Below are 13113 nucleotides of genomic sequence, written 5' to 3'. Positions count from 1 at the left end.
ATTTTCCATCAGATTCTCATGACGGACGATGGAGATCGATTATTGAAATCTGTAGCATCCACCATCTATGAACTCAGGTAGATGCAAAAAAAACTTGTATTATTAAATTACATGGGGTTGTTAGTGTAATTATTGGGTTTGGTAACATGGTTCCCATTGAATGTAGCATATTAACCTCTACCAATAAATTGAGGCTTAAGTAATTCCTGCGTATATTTAGACTTTAGAGCATATACCTAGTCGATCATAAAGAGATAAAGAAAAAGAGAAAAGAAAATGATACACTTTTATAATGCCTTCTTTAAGTGATAATTACAAGTGAAATGAATTAATGAGCTGGGCTTACTTGGGCTTCAACCAAAATCCAGATTTTAGGAAGATTTTTACTAAACCCTAAAACGAACCTAAATGGGGTAATAAGCTTTGATTGGGAAAAGAGAAAAGGAACAAAATAACTCTTCATCAAGGGAAAACTGGGTTTTACCCTATTATGAAATTGGGTAAAGCAAAAAAAGGATCCAAACGGGCCCTAAAACCCTTCACTAGAACTCTGGGCCAATTGCACAGACATAAATAATGTGTCATTCAAAACTCTCTCAATATATAACAAAGGATTGTATACTATGAGATCATTTGTCCTTGTTACAAGGATATCATAATTCTACTAGCCATTAGATGTCAAATTGGGTGGCTTGGGATGTCACAAGCTCCGAGAAATTCTTTTTTGAACTTTAAGACAAGTTAATAACTCATTCACAACCACCCAATTTAAAATCTGATAGACAAGAATTATTGTGACCTCATTGTCGTAAAGATAAATAGTCTCTTTATATACTATCTATATAATAAACCCCTATAATTGGAAACCAGAATACAAACAAGTCAGCATGACCTTATTTTCTTTTCAAAATAACTTATCGGGTGTAGGTTTTATAAGGAATCGATCTTAAACCCTTAAAGTAAAGTATAACCCAAACCCTACATGAAGATATAGTTCCAATGCCAGAAACGCTGGCTTGAAAATCTACTTTCGTGGTTAATTATAAAATTCAAAGCACTGAAAATGGTATAGATTGAGCAAAATCTACAAGCATTTGAAAATCCTAAGCATAGATAGTCCAGATATGTTACAAGATGCACAATTTTTAATATTTAGAATTTTTTATTTTTTGTTTAGATATATCTTGATGTCAAGATGATCAATTTGACGGTTTTACAACGTCGATACACTTTTTTTTTCAGTGAGTTTTTTACGTGCATTTCAATCTCATAGTATAAGGTTAACTCAATTAAACTAGGAAAAGAATATCATATGGTGGTGGTTGTATGTAGTAGCCTTGAAACTATCAATGGAATATAGAGCTCAAAACATGATTCATGTCTGGTTGATTATGTACCCTGGTCAAATTTACTAAAAAAAGAATGGTAGAAAAAAATAGAAAAATAAAAGGTAGTGCAAGATGAACCACTTTTTGATATCAAAAATCTTTTAATTTTTTTTCTTTTTTGCATTATGATCGTGGAGGTAAGGATAATGGATTCATCGAGTTGAGTTTCTGGTGCTGGTTTGTTGACATGTTTAGAGTTGCCATTGCATGTCCCCCTGACCAAATGAAAACCTCACCCTGAAGTTATTGTTGGGGTGTTTTGTTATTTCAGCAAAGGAAATAATACCATAGAACATGGGCACGGTTTATATAAAGCTCCTATTTTACTCGTAGAAGTAAGATTTTGTAACTTTATACTATTCATTTTAGTTAAACAATGTAAATTTCGTATGTTTTTTAAGACAATGTTAAAAAATGAGATGTGGATTTCCTATGTTTTTAAAGACAATATTAAAAAATGAGATATCTTTTAAGATAGTGCGAAATCTAAAAGATCTAATTAAAAAAGAAATTACTTAGACAAATAAGATAAAAAAAAACTCGTCTCGAGCTTCGAGGGCTTGCAATTGATACATTCCATTATTCCAATGTTACAGAGGAATCCAACGGTTGTGGACCTGCTCCTTTATCAACAGTCAACACCTATATCATTTTCCTACGGCCTACATGAACATTTCCCATCAAGCAAAGGAAAGAATCTAGAGTTGCTGCGCCCTCGCCCTATAATAAAGTTGGGGTTCTTCCCTTTTCAACCAGAAGGATCATATGACACACATCCAAGCACATAGACTAAGAAAATCAATAAATAGAAAATGAAAATAAAAATAAAAAGGTCCATGTCGAGGTGCGGCTTGGATGCATGCGTCGTCATTGTTTCCCGAGAACCCTGAAAATCTATTTCAAAGCCATGGAAATCTAATTCCAATCCTAATTAGCAATGTTGGGGCACTCGAAATGATCCAAATGAGACACTTTCAAAAATCGAAATGGATAAGTCCAGACCTGGGACAATATATCGGGGATCCAAATGCATGTTCTTCTTCGTGTGAGATACATGATCATTGTGGTCCATACAATGGATTTGCATAGGTGATGCATGGCAGTCATCAGCTCGTGTCGTAAGGTTTTAGGTTCCGAGCCATACAAGAGAGACACAAGTAACCCGTGGGAAACACGTTCTCGAACAAAAAAATCCCAACTAAAATCCTAGCATGAGGTTTCTCATCTAATTAAGTCAAACATACAAATTTTTATTACTAATAAAAATGATATTTCGCTCTTAACAAGTACAAGGTGGACTTTAGTTTTCATTTTACAAATTGTGAGGGGTTTTTTACTTGATATTTTGAGGTCGGCATCCACTTTTTCCATCGCCCATCTCTGCCGCCATCGCTTGTCATAGCCGCCCCGCCCTTGCACACCAACTTAAAACTAATGCCCTTATTACCCCCAATGCCCTTGCTTTATCTAGTAATGACCAAGCTTCAACATGGGAAGGTACCCCCAACTTTTGGTAGGAATGGAATATGCCTGAACTGAGTTACAACTGCATCCTCTAAAATCTATCCGGATCAACTCAAATTTTTTCAGTTTTATATATATTTTTAATTTATTTTTTATCTGTATGGCCCAAATTGGATAACCCCCGGATAAGAATCTATGATCCGATTCAATTTTTCGGGTACCGTGTCTAGACCGATTATTGTTTTTCGATCATTGACTATCATAGTGTGCAATGGGGTAAATTGGATGTTCATTTAGGTTCATTTATCCAAAAATATTTCCTTTAATTTGAACTTCAAGAAGAATTGAAATCCAAGGCATGAGTGTGTGAAGAGTCCTTTATGGATTTCCTTATGGAGAAGCATAATAAAATTGTTTAGCGCATATTATTATGCTTCCACAAGAGCATACTGTACACCTGCTTCCTTAGGCAAAGTGCGGATGTTTTTTCGTCTCAAATTTTGGGATCCATCTAAGAATTACCAGCCTGTCATTTCAAAAAATAAATAAATATAGATAGATATTGAGTTCTTCAACACTTAAAGGCTCAAAAAATTGGACAATTTATGTTCAATATTGGGACATTACATTTTTCAGGCATATTCAAACTAGAATTCAGATTTTCTTTTTTCATTTTTTAAATTAATTTCTAGGTTGAAGAGGTTGCATATCCATCATTTCCGATCCTAAATATTTACACTCAAGTGAGCACCTGCAGGAGCACAAAACCTTATGGCTAGATCGTGTAAACTGCAAAGCGAACACAGAGAAGGGCATGGAATCTTTTTTCCTACTTTTGCGTAGAATGATTAAAATAAACTATGTTGCAACGAAATGGTGAACCAGCTGCAAATTCAAAAGGGAAACCTGAGGCCATCATTTGATAAGCCATCATTTTGGCCCATGCAACCCAAGGCCCATCCATTTGTCCCACCTCCCTCCATCTATTATGCCATATAAAATTATAAATTCTATCATTTCATATTTCTCTATTATGCCATATAAAATTATAAATTCTATTATTTCATACTTCCTCTATTATGTCATATAAAATTATAATTCTATCATTTCATACTTTGTTGTTATGTATAAAATAGAGTGAAGGTTTCTATATTGAGAAAGCGAGAGAGGTCCATAATAAAGGGATGTCCTTACTCTTTTTTGGGGTAAACGAGAGATGCCCTTATTGGCATAGATCAAATGGCTTCTATGATTATAGGTTAACAAACTTGCAGCTCTCTCAACATTTTTTCCCCCCGTTTTATTATTAATGTTAATGTAAGGATTATATTTACAGGGCATATAGAATATTTACAGGGGAGCACTCTGTGCATTTGCTCCCTCAGGCACAAGACACACTAAGGAAGATTTAACTAATGTGAAAATTTGGGATCCACTTTAATATCATCATATGAGTATTAAAAAAGCAAACATAAGAGTATTTAAAAAATAAATAGACTTCCCAAAAACTTAGTTTAGAGCATCCGAAAATTAGACTGTTTATGTTCAATCTTAGGATGTCATTTGTTTGAAGCAAATATAGAATTCCTATGAAGATGATAAAAATTTGGGTTCTTGAAAATATTCCTAGGTAGGGTTTCACCTCAATGAGTGAATGTGTGACATAACCCTATGTGGGCATATATATTTCAACGACTTCCTCTAGCTAACAAAATTGATGTAAATGTATTGGAGTATAACAAATTGTCAGTGAAGATTTTACAAAACTTTAGAACCTTGAAGCTATGAGGTAGGTATTAGAGACTCCCTCCTTGGCTAAGCAGTTTGCTACTTTATTTTACTCTCTACAAGCAGGAATGAATTGGACCACCAAAACCTCAAGAGATGTTTTTGATTTCATTACTGCTACTTTATTTTACTCTCTACAAGCAGGAATGAATGAGACCACCAAATCTCAAGAGATGTCTTTAATTTCATTAACAATGGGTTAAGAGATTGTCAATGATGGGTTAAGATATTTAAATGGCTTTATGGGTCACCTCTGATCCACTAGCCAACATTATGTGAATCTCCTTCTACCACCAATGCCCTTGATTAGTCTGTTAGCAGCTGAAAGGCTTCTAGGATTGCTAGGCTTTCTGCTGCGTTTGCGAAAGGTTCTAGTACTGAATAAGGGAGGGTATACCTTGGTAAATAGTGTCTTATCACTCTAACAACCTTAATTAGGCCCGGGTTTCAATATGAGCTTCCGTAAAAAAATTAACTCGGAAGACCTCTCGTGGTGGTTTCTAATTATTCAACCTTTGGAATCGGACTGGAACTTAAGTGGTTAGCAGTTGAGATCAAGCAATACTACTCTTGAAATTCGATTCCTTCCACTGGACTACCAAAAACAAAAAAAACTATTTGACATTTGATTTCTAGGTGGTGCAAACAGGACAATATCCTTAAATTGAGTCTGCATGTCAACTGAGTTAGCTCACCACTATTCTTTTTGTGATTTAGCACAGGCTATGATCATCGTCAAAGGTTTTTTTTGAGGGAATGGCCTTCTATGGCCTTATTGTTGAGTTTATTCATCTCCATCCAAAACACCGAGATAGTTGTTGAAAAAATATACAATGAGACCATTTATTTTTGGCACAAGGTGGTCACAATTAATCTTGGCCATTGAATGTGAAATTGGATGACTACATTTATTATATTGACGAAACTCAAAGTTCAAAAAAAATTAAATTATCTCAGACTTTATGACACATCCAAGCTACCAGATTTCACATCACATCTCATTCTATACAATCCCGTAATTATTGCCGAAACAAATTTTCATAGAATATGCCCATAATTAGTAAATGAGGGGATGACCATCGAGCAAAGAATTGGTTGACTGATGAGGGAAATCACGCGATGCACATCAAATAAGGCCAAAATCTAGTGCCAAGCCCCACAGTAAAAGAGTAATGAAGGACCACCTTAGTGCCTTTAAAAACAAGCATATATTTTGGTTTACCATAAGGTGCCTCATCCAGTATGACTAGCCCTCAAAAGCTTGGGGCATATATTTTGGTTTACCATAAGGTGCCTCATCCAGTATGACTAGCCCTCAAAAGCTTGGGCTTTGCAAGGGGTCATGAAAGCCCATACTGATGTAGTGGTGACTGATGGCTGCAAGTGCCCATCGTTATAAAGGAATCTATAGACCGAACTTAGGATGAACTTTTCAATGGGGCTAGTTCCTAGAGGGCATTCTCTTTGGCAGGGCAATAAGATAAGAGCACGTATATTATGCTCCTTCAGGAGTATAGTTTATTTCTATTCCCTTGGTCAGAAGACCTACTTTGGGGTTTTTTTTCAGTTAGAAATTCGGGGAACCACCTAGGAATCGCTAGATGATTATTATGAAATAAAAAATATTAAAATTTGAGTTTTCTAACACTCTGATCTCACCATCTAAAAATTGGATGGTCTCTATTCAATCTCAAGACATTATTTTTTTCAAGTGCATCGGCGATGCAATTAAGATTTTTTATTTTTTATTGAGGCTAATCTATGGTTCGAAAATATTAAATCTCCAAGATTTGGAGTCTTCAAATTAATTCTAGGTAGAGTTTTGCCCGAGGGAGTAAATGGACAGTATAATCCCCGAGAGTATAATATCTTTTGGCATAATATAATTGGTGCCTCAGTTGCCCATCAACACATCTTTGTAAATAGCATCTACTTGCACTGCTCAAGATATTGAAGGCAAAGTGGTCGAACCGCCCATCCAGTAGTCCTTTCATAAAGGAATCGAGATGCATCTCCCGTTGAGAAACGTTAGTCTCTACAAAGCAGGGGTTGAAAAATATTTGAAATGAAACTCAATATGTCATATCGTGACACCCACTACCTTGACAAGTGAAAGTCCGTTTCTAAATGACAAAAAGTCTTATAAGCATGCAGTCTCCATTAGAATCTCTCATCGCTACATCCCACATGGATCTTGGCACTTTACCAACAGACATCTCAGTGACCCGGAAATATTTGAATTAAAGTTGATCCACCATGCAGCCCAAAATTTCAGAAAATCGAAGAACTTGTTCTCTCAGGTTAAGCTCTTTGTACCCCATCGACTACACTTGGCTAAGCACCAGGCGAGGTTCAAGTCCTTTGTTCGTATGGTCATCAAGCCAAATAATCTGAAGGAAATGGTCAGATTATTATTTGATATTGGTGTGCAGCGCTTTCCCGCAGGAGCAAAATAGGCAAAACACTTTTGGGAGGTTCTTTGAATTGAAATTTTGAGAATCACTATGTTAATATTAAAAAGGATATATTTTAGATCTAGTATTCTCAAACAAGTATGGCCTGTTTCACTATTGGAAAATTATTTTTGTTCCAAGGCAATTTAGGGGGTGAATTCAACCTGGTTTTATATTATCGCTATAATGACTAGATAAAGACGCAAAATTCTATGGGTAAAAAAAAAAAAAAGCAAAATTCTTGTCCAAAAAAAAAAAGAGAAAGCAAAACAAACTAAGTAGGTTCTTGCCAGAGGGAGTATGTTCACATTTTGCAACCGAAAGACCATGTAAAATTTTCAATTTAAGTCCACACACTCATTTATTTATATGAGTCCTCCCACCAGAATCCATCTCCATTAATTTAAGGTTTGAGAATTTAAACTACGGTGAACATGAATATAAATAAAGAACAAATTTTTAAATAAAATGACATTTTTTAATGTATTGTTAAGACCTTGCGTTTTAAGTTATGGGACCACCGTTACCAAACATGCATATTTGAGATGGATGTTTTGATGCATTAGGGGAGGGGATGGACGTGTCTTCTCACTTGGAAAACATCTCCTTTACCATATAGCACAATCAACAAAGAATACCCCGAAATATATTAATTAAACCACCATTTTTACAAGTTTTGATATACGGAAAGTGTTTGGTGAGTCAGTCGACTCATTTGTAGATATGTACCCCCTACAAAAATTTTCTTTATGTAAATCTCAGCAATGGTGATTGTGGATCTGGATTTTTTAATATTTAAAAAGAAAAAATCAATTTTTTTTAATTTGTTTTTCAACATCCATTTTGAGGCATAGTAGAAGCACCATTTTATGACATCCAACTTAAAGATAGACATCGGAGGCATGAGGAGACACAAGATATGATACATGAAGAGCTGACTCAATAAAAAATTCCTATTTTTAAGCATTGCAATGACGGTGGACAAATTCTTGCCAAATTCTCTATTCTAAAGAACCAATAAACTTTGTTATCCCATTTTCAACCTACGCAGCATCATATTTCAGTCGAGACCATCCAGATCGAATGACATGTGGCTAATAAAAGTGTCCGAATTCACTCGCATTCCTAATAGAGCATACTGTGCATCTACTCACTTGCATAGAAGACCTACTTAGGTGGATTTTATCGTTATGAATCTTAGAATCTATATTTTTAGATGAGTATTTCAAAAGCCCAAACTCGAGATGCAGCGTCGATTGTTTGATTCCCAGAGAAGGTGGCTTGTTTGAAGAGGTTACTCCCCAAAATTTCCCTGAAATTTAAGGTCCTAAAACTAGTATTAGGATATTACCCTTGGGAGTAAATCAATTAAATTTTGGCACGGAAGATTGGAACAGTGGTCCACCCCACCCACTCATCCACTTCTATAATGAAACATTTTTTTTTTTTTCCTTCTGTTGAGCCCCCTTTATAATAAAAGTCACAATGGGCCTAGCTTTTGATTGGAAAAGTTATAATTAGCCACTTGGCTTTTGCACGTGAAGAAAACCCTACGAGAGAGACAGGTTGGTAGAGGCCTGGCTTGGCTTGGCTTTAAATGCGTGCAAGAAATTTAGATTGCATTTTAAATGGACAGTTTGTTCCTGCAGGAACATGAAATCTTTTGGCTTTGGATTCAGGCAGGTGGATTGTCATTGGACGACTGGACCATCTCGTGCTACTTCCGCTGTTTTGATTGTGAACGGTGATTATAATCCTTCTTTTAGCTCTGTGGCTTCGGTAAGATGCATCTTCGAACTGTGCCGAAAGATGCTGGAAAAACTCCTACAATGGTTTAAGTATTTTTAAGTACAGTTATAAAATTTAAAATTCTCGATTGTGTAGATTGAGTAAATTTATAAACATTATAAAAAGATATCGTTTCTTTTTTTTTTAAGAACAAATTACCTATGGACCATCTTGGGGGGACTTTGACCATTTGATATCTATGCCTAATATTTCGAACACCATACCTATGTGGTTTTTTTTTTTTTTCCTTCCTAACTTATTTTTTGTCGGGCAATGAAAACACCAGATAATAGGGCTATTCGTTTTGCAATCACCAAAACTATCCAGCGTTCGTATTACCAAAACAGCTTGCGTCATTTTAAGTTCCTAATTCTTTGTTGTTTGGTGTTCAAAATACCGAACAACTATTTGGTATTCTCAAAACGCAATGACCCCTCTCTTCCGATCATTTCTCTTCTCTCGCTCTCTTTCCTCTCTATCGCTTTGCAACTTTCAAGCCCTCTCTCTCTCTCTCTGGAGCAGGCATACGAAGCCACAACCTCGCAGATTCGGCCAGCTAATCAGGTATGTGTAATGGTTTTGTTTTATTTTGAGGGAAATGAGATTAATGGCGGATTAGGGTATTTGGATAGAAAAACCCCAAAATGTATCAGTGACGGATTAGAGATTAGGGTTTTTGGGTTTATGCCCTGGACACTTAGGAATTGATGAGGGATAGAAACCGATTTCACCATTTTAGAGAAGGATTTTATTCTTGCAAGGGGTATAGGTGAAGATTAGGGTTCGGGATGTGTTTTCTTTGGTAACATTGTGTTTTCTTATATTCATGCTCATCTATGGATGCAAAATTGTATTATTTTTATTTTTTGCCGTCTTAGATTAGCAAGGCTTTGTAAGCAATGTATGTAATGTTGATTTTGCTATAGGCCCTGATTAGCGGGCCAAAATCTGCAAGGTTGTGGCTTCCGATGCTTGCTTGCTCCATGGAGAGAGAGCTCGAAGGTTACAGGAATGTAAGAGAGTGAGAAAAGGAAAATGTCGAGAAGATGGGTTTGGGAGTATCAAATAGTTGTCTGGTATTTAAAAGACGAGACAACTAAAAATTAAAAATTTAAAATAATACGAGTTGTTCGATAATACGAAATAGATAATTAAAAATTTAAAATTTAAAATGATATGAGCTGTTGGATAATGTGAACGCTGGACAGCTTTGGTGATTGTGGAAAGAATAATTAAGAATTTAAAATTTAAAATGACATGAGCTGTTGGATAATGTGAACGCTTGACAGCTTTAGTGATTGTGGAAAGAATAGACGCACAGGGCAACTTAAAAATAAAAAAAACCACGAGAGTGCTCATAATATTGAGCATATTGGACACCAGATGATAATAAAACCCCTAATATAATCTGTACGTAATTTGCTTTTATATATATATATTTATTGATCGATAAGATTAATTGGGGGTTTTTCAACATCAGAGCGGCCCATTTCTACGTTTTGAGGGGCGCCTTACGTCAATAGTATAGTGGGATTAATATTTTTCATGCGACTTTGTCCCACAAAGAATGGGGCTTTCTCTCACCAACTTTGTCTATCGAGATAAAAATATGTTGCTACGGGGCTTTCTCTCTCTAACTTTGGCAAAGAGATAAAAAGGTTGGGCTGTCTTTTAAGGGACAGGAGCAGCTTGTATGGGCCGGCTACAACGTGACCAGGACGTGGTAGCCAGCACAGCACAGAGCGGACTCTTGTCCCAATTATTCCACTAAATTTAGGGGTGCTTCTCCACTTCCATTTGTCCATGCCCTACTTTACCTACAAATGAGCCAACTTTTAGAGAGAGAGAGAATCAACCCTGTAAAGAGCAAAGCTTTCATAGGAGAGAGACCTAAAACTCCTCATGCATCCACTTATGGAAATAGGAGAAACATGTTATCTCACATCCCCTTGGGAACGTCACTCCTGGGTGTGTTTGTTTGGCAGAAGTTTCGGTTTTAGAAGCCAAAACTTCTAAACTTTTCTGCTCCACGGGGTGTGTGGAAGGGGCGAGAGCTTCTATATTTGGTGTTTGTTTGGCAGAAGTTTCGGTTTTAGAAGCCAAAACTTCTAAACTTTTCTGCTCCACGGGGTGTGTGGAAGGGGCGAGAGCTTCTATATTTGGTGTTCTCATGGGGGAGAAAATCCATGCCCCCATGGAGTCAAAGCATTTGAAAGTTTCGACTTTTGAAGCCGAAACTTCCTTCGATAGTGTTGACTCCACATGGATTGTGAAGATGGGAAGCCATTGTGCTAATTATTAGAAAATGTAGTGAGGCATTGGTAAGGAGTCCAAAGTTCAAGTGATAATTGAACATGCCAAGAACTTCATCGATGCAAGGGAAGATACCTATGGAGAAGATTAATCATGAAACAGGTTTATACAATCGGATCGTTTATAAGGAGATTATTTATTGGAGGCTACAATCATTCTTGTCTATTAAATTTCAATATGAGTGATTGTTAGAGTATCATTGAATAGACATAAAGTTTCAAAAATGAAAAAATTCTTGGACTTCGCGATTCACTCCAAGCCATCCAATTTGACATCTAATAAGTGAGAATGATTGTGATCTCTATGTACAAAAGATAAATGGTTTATATAATCAAGCATGATACCTTCTCTTAGATATCTGTGCTATATAAATTTCACCTCAAATGTTTATGCCATCTAGGTTCTCTTCGAACCGGAGCTCCGGGTTTGGAGTATGATATAGAAGGATTTGAGTAAACTAGAAAAAAATATATTGAGGTTTAGGTAAGAAGTAACTTTCTATGGAGAAATTTTCTAAACTTCAGACGTTTGTAAGTAATGTAAGCCACATTTCTAATCTACTAGACCCTAACTTTTCGATAAGCTTTCTATGTATATGAATGGACAAGTGTGAGGATGGGGTTGAGGTTGTGGTAGTAGCGCCATCGGAATCTCAGCTACTACTAGTCTATGTTTCCATTCCTAGTAACACATTCGAAAACTACTAATAATAACAGGCAGGAGTCGTATTCCCCACTGATCTACTCCCCCCAAAAAAAATAAAAAATGAACAAGTGAAATTTGTGACCAACCTTGTTAGGAGATCTTGATGGATCTAGGTTACTTCTCAAGCCCCTATTGGCCTGTACATTCCTCTAACATTATTTGAGACCTTAGTCTCTATCATTTTCCTTCCTCATTCTTTTGACAAAGACATGGTAGCCCATATGGAATTAGAGCTTCCCACCTAAAAGCATGCCAATCAAGGTGATTTGATTAAATATTGGCGCTCAAAAACACCAATAAATCATAAGGTAACTTGGTGAGGTATTTGTGTTTAGAGCACTTGTGTCTTGCGATTACTATTATTTATTTAAAATGACTTAGAGAGATACTGTGGTTCAAAAATATCAATATCTCACATGATAATTTACTTAGTCAGATATGGCTATTGATGAAACTACTATCAAAATGGTTATGAGTGATGTGTTAGAATCTGAAAACACTATCATCCACATAGGTGCTTTTTGAAAAAATTATTTTAATTTGATGGAGGGATAAAGTAAAAAATTGTCCCTCCAACAAGTTCTAACACATTATTTTGAGTCGTTATGAGGCCTTTGAAAGTAAAATTTATCACAGACGAGATTTATATATTTACATTTCACTATCCCCATTGTCCTATTTCTTAAAAGTCTATGTACACATTATAAGGGGTCACATTTTGAGGGAGGGACAATGTCCAATTTCTGGCCCTCCATCAAAATTATAGCGGCTTTTATAAAACCTATGTGAGATATTGGTATTTTTGAACGCCAGTATCTCACTTTTAATACTCTATGACATATTAGTGTTCTTAAACATCAATACCTTATCGGTGATTGGACACGGTTTCTATGCAGCCAACCTGCATATTGTAGAAATGAGGGCTTGACAACAAATAAATTTTTTAAATATAATTTGATCCTAATTTTTAGAGAACATAAAATCTTTAACATGGAGGACATGAATATGAAAAAATAAATAAAAAAAATTTGAAAACTAAAAATAATAAGGGAAAATGACCATTACCCCCCTCCCTGAAACTTCCATCCCTATTAGCCTCTTGGGTTCACCAAAATCCCTTGTACCCTCTCAAATTTAAAACTTTGGGACTGTTAGCCCCATAATTGTAATTTTTACTTTCATTTTTTTTACAAATTTGATATTTTTATTTTACA

The sequence above is a fragment of the Amborella trichopoda genome, chromosome 1 (assembly GCF_054954075.1).
Source record: "Amborella trichopoda isolate Santa Cruz 75 chromosome 1, AtrichopodaSantaCruz75HAP2 v2.0, whole genome shotgun sequence".
In the NCBI taxonomy this organism is placed as follows: domain Eukaryota; kingdom Viridiplantae; phylum Streptophyta; class Magnoliopsida; order Amborellales; family Amborellaceae; genus Amborella; species Amborella trichopoda.
The sequence above is the reverse complement of the archived record's forward strand: the minus strand, read 5'-3'. Positions refer to the sequence as shown.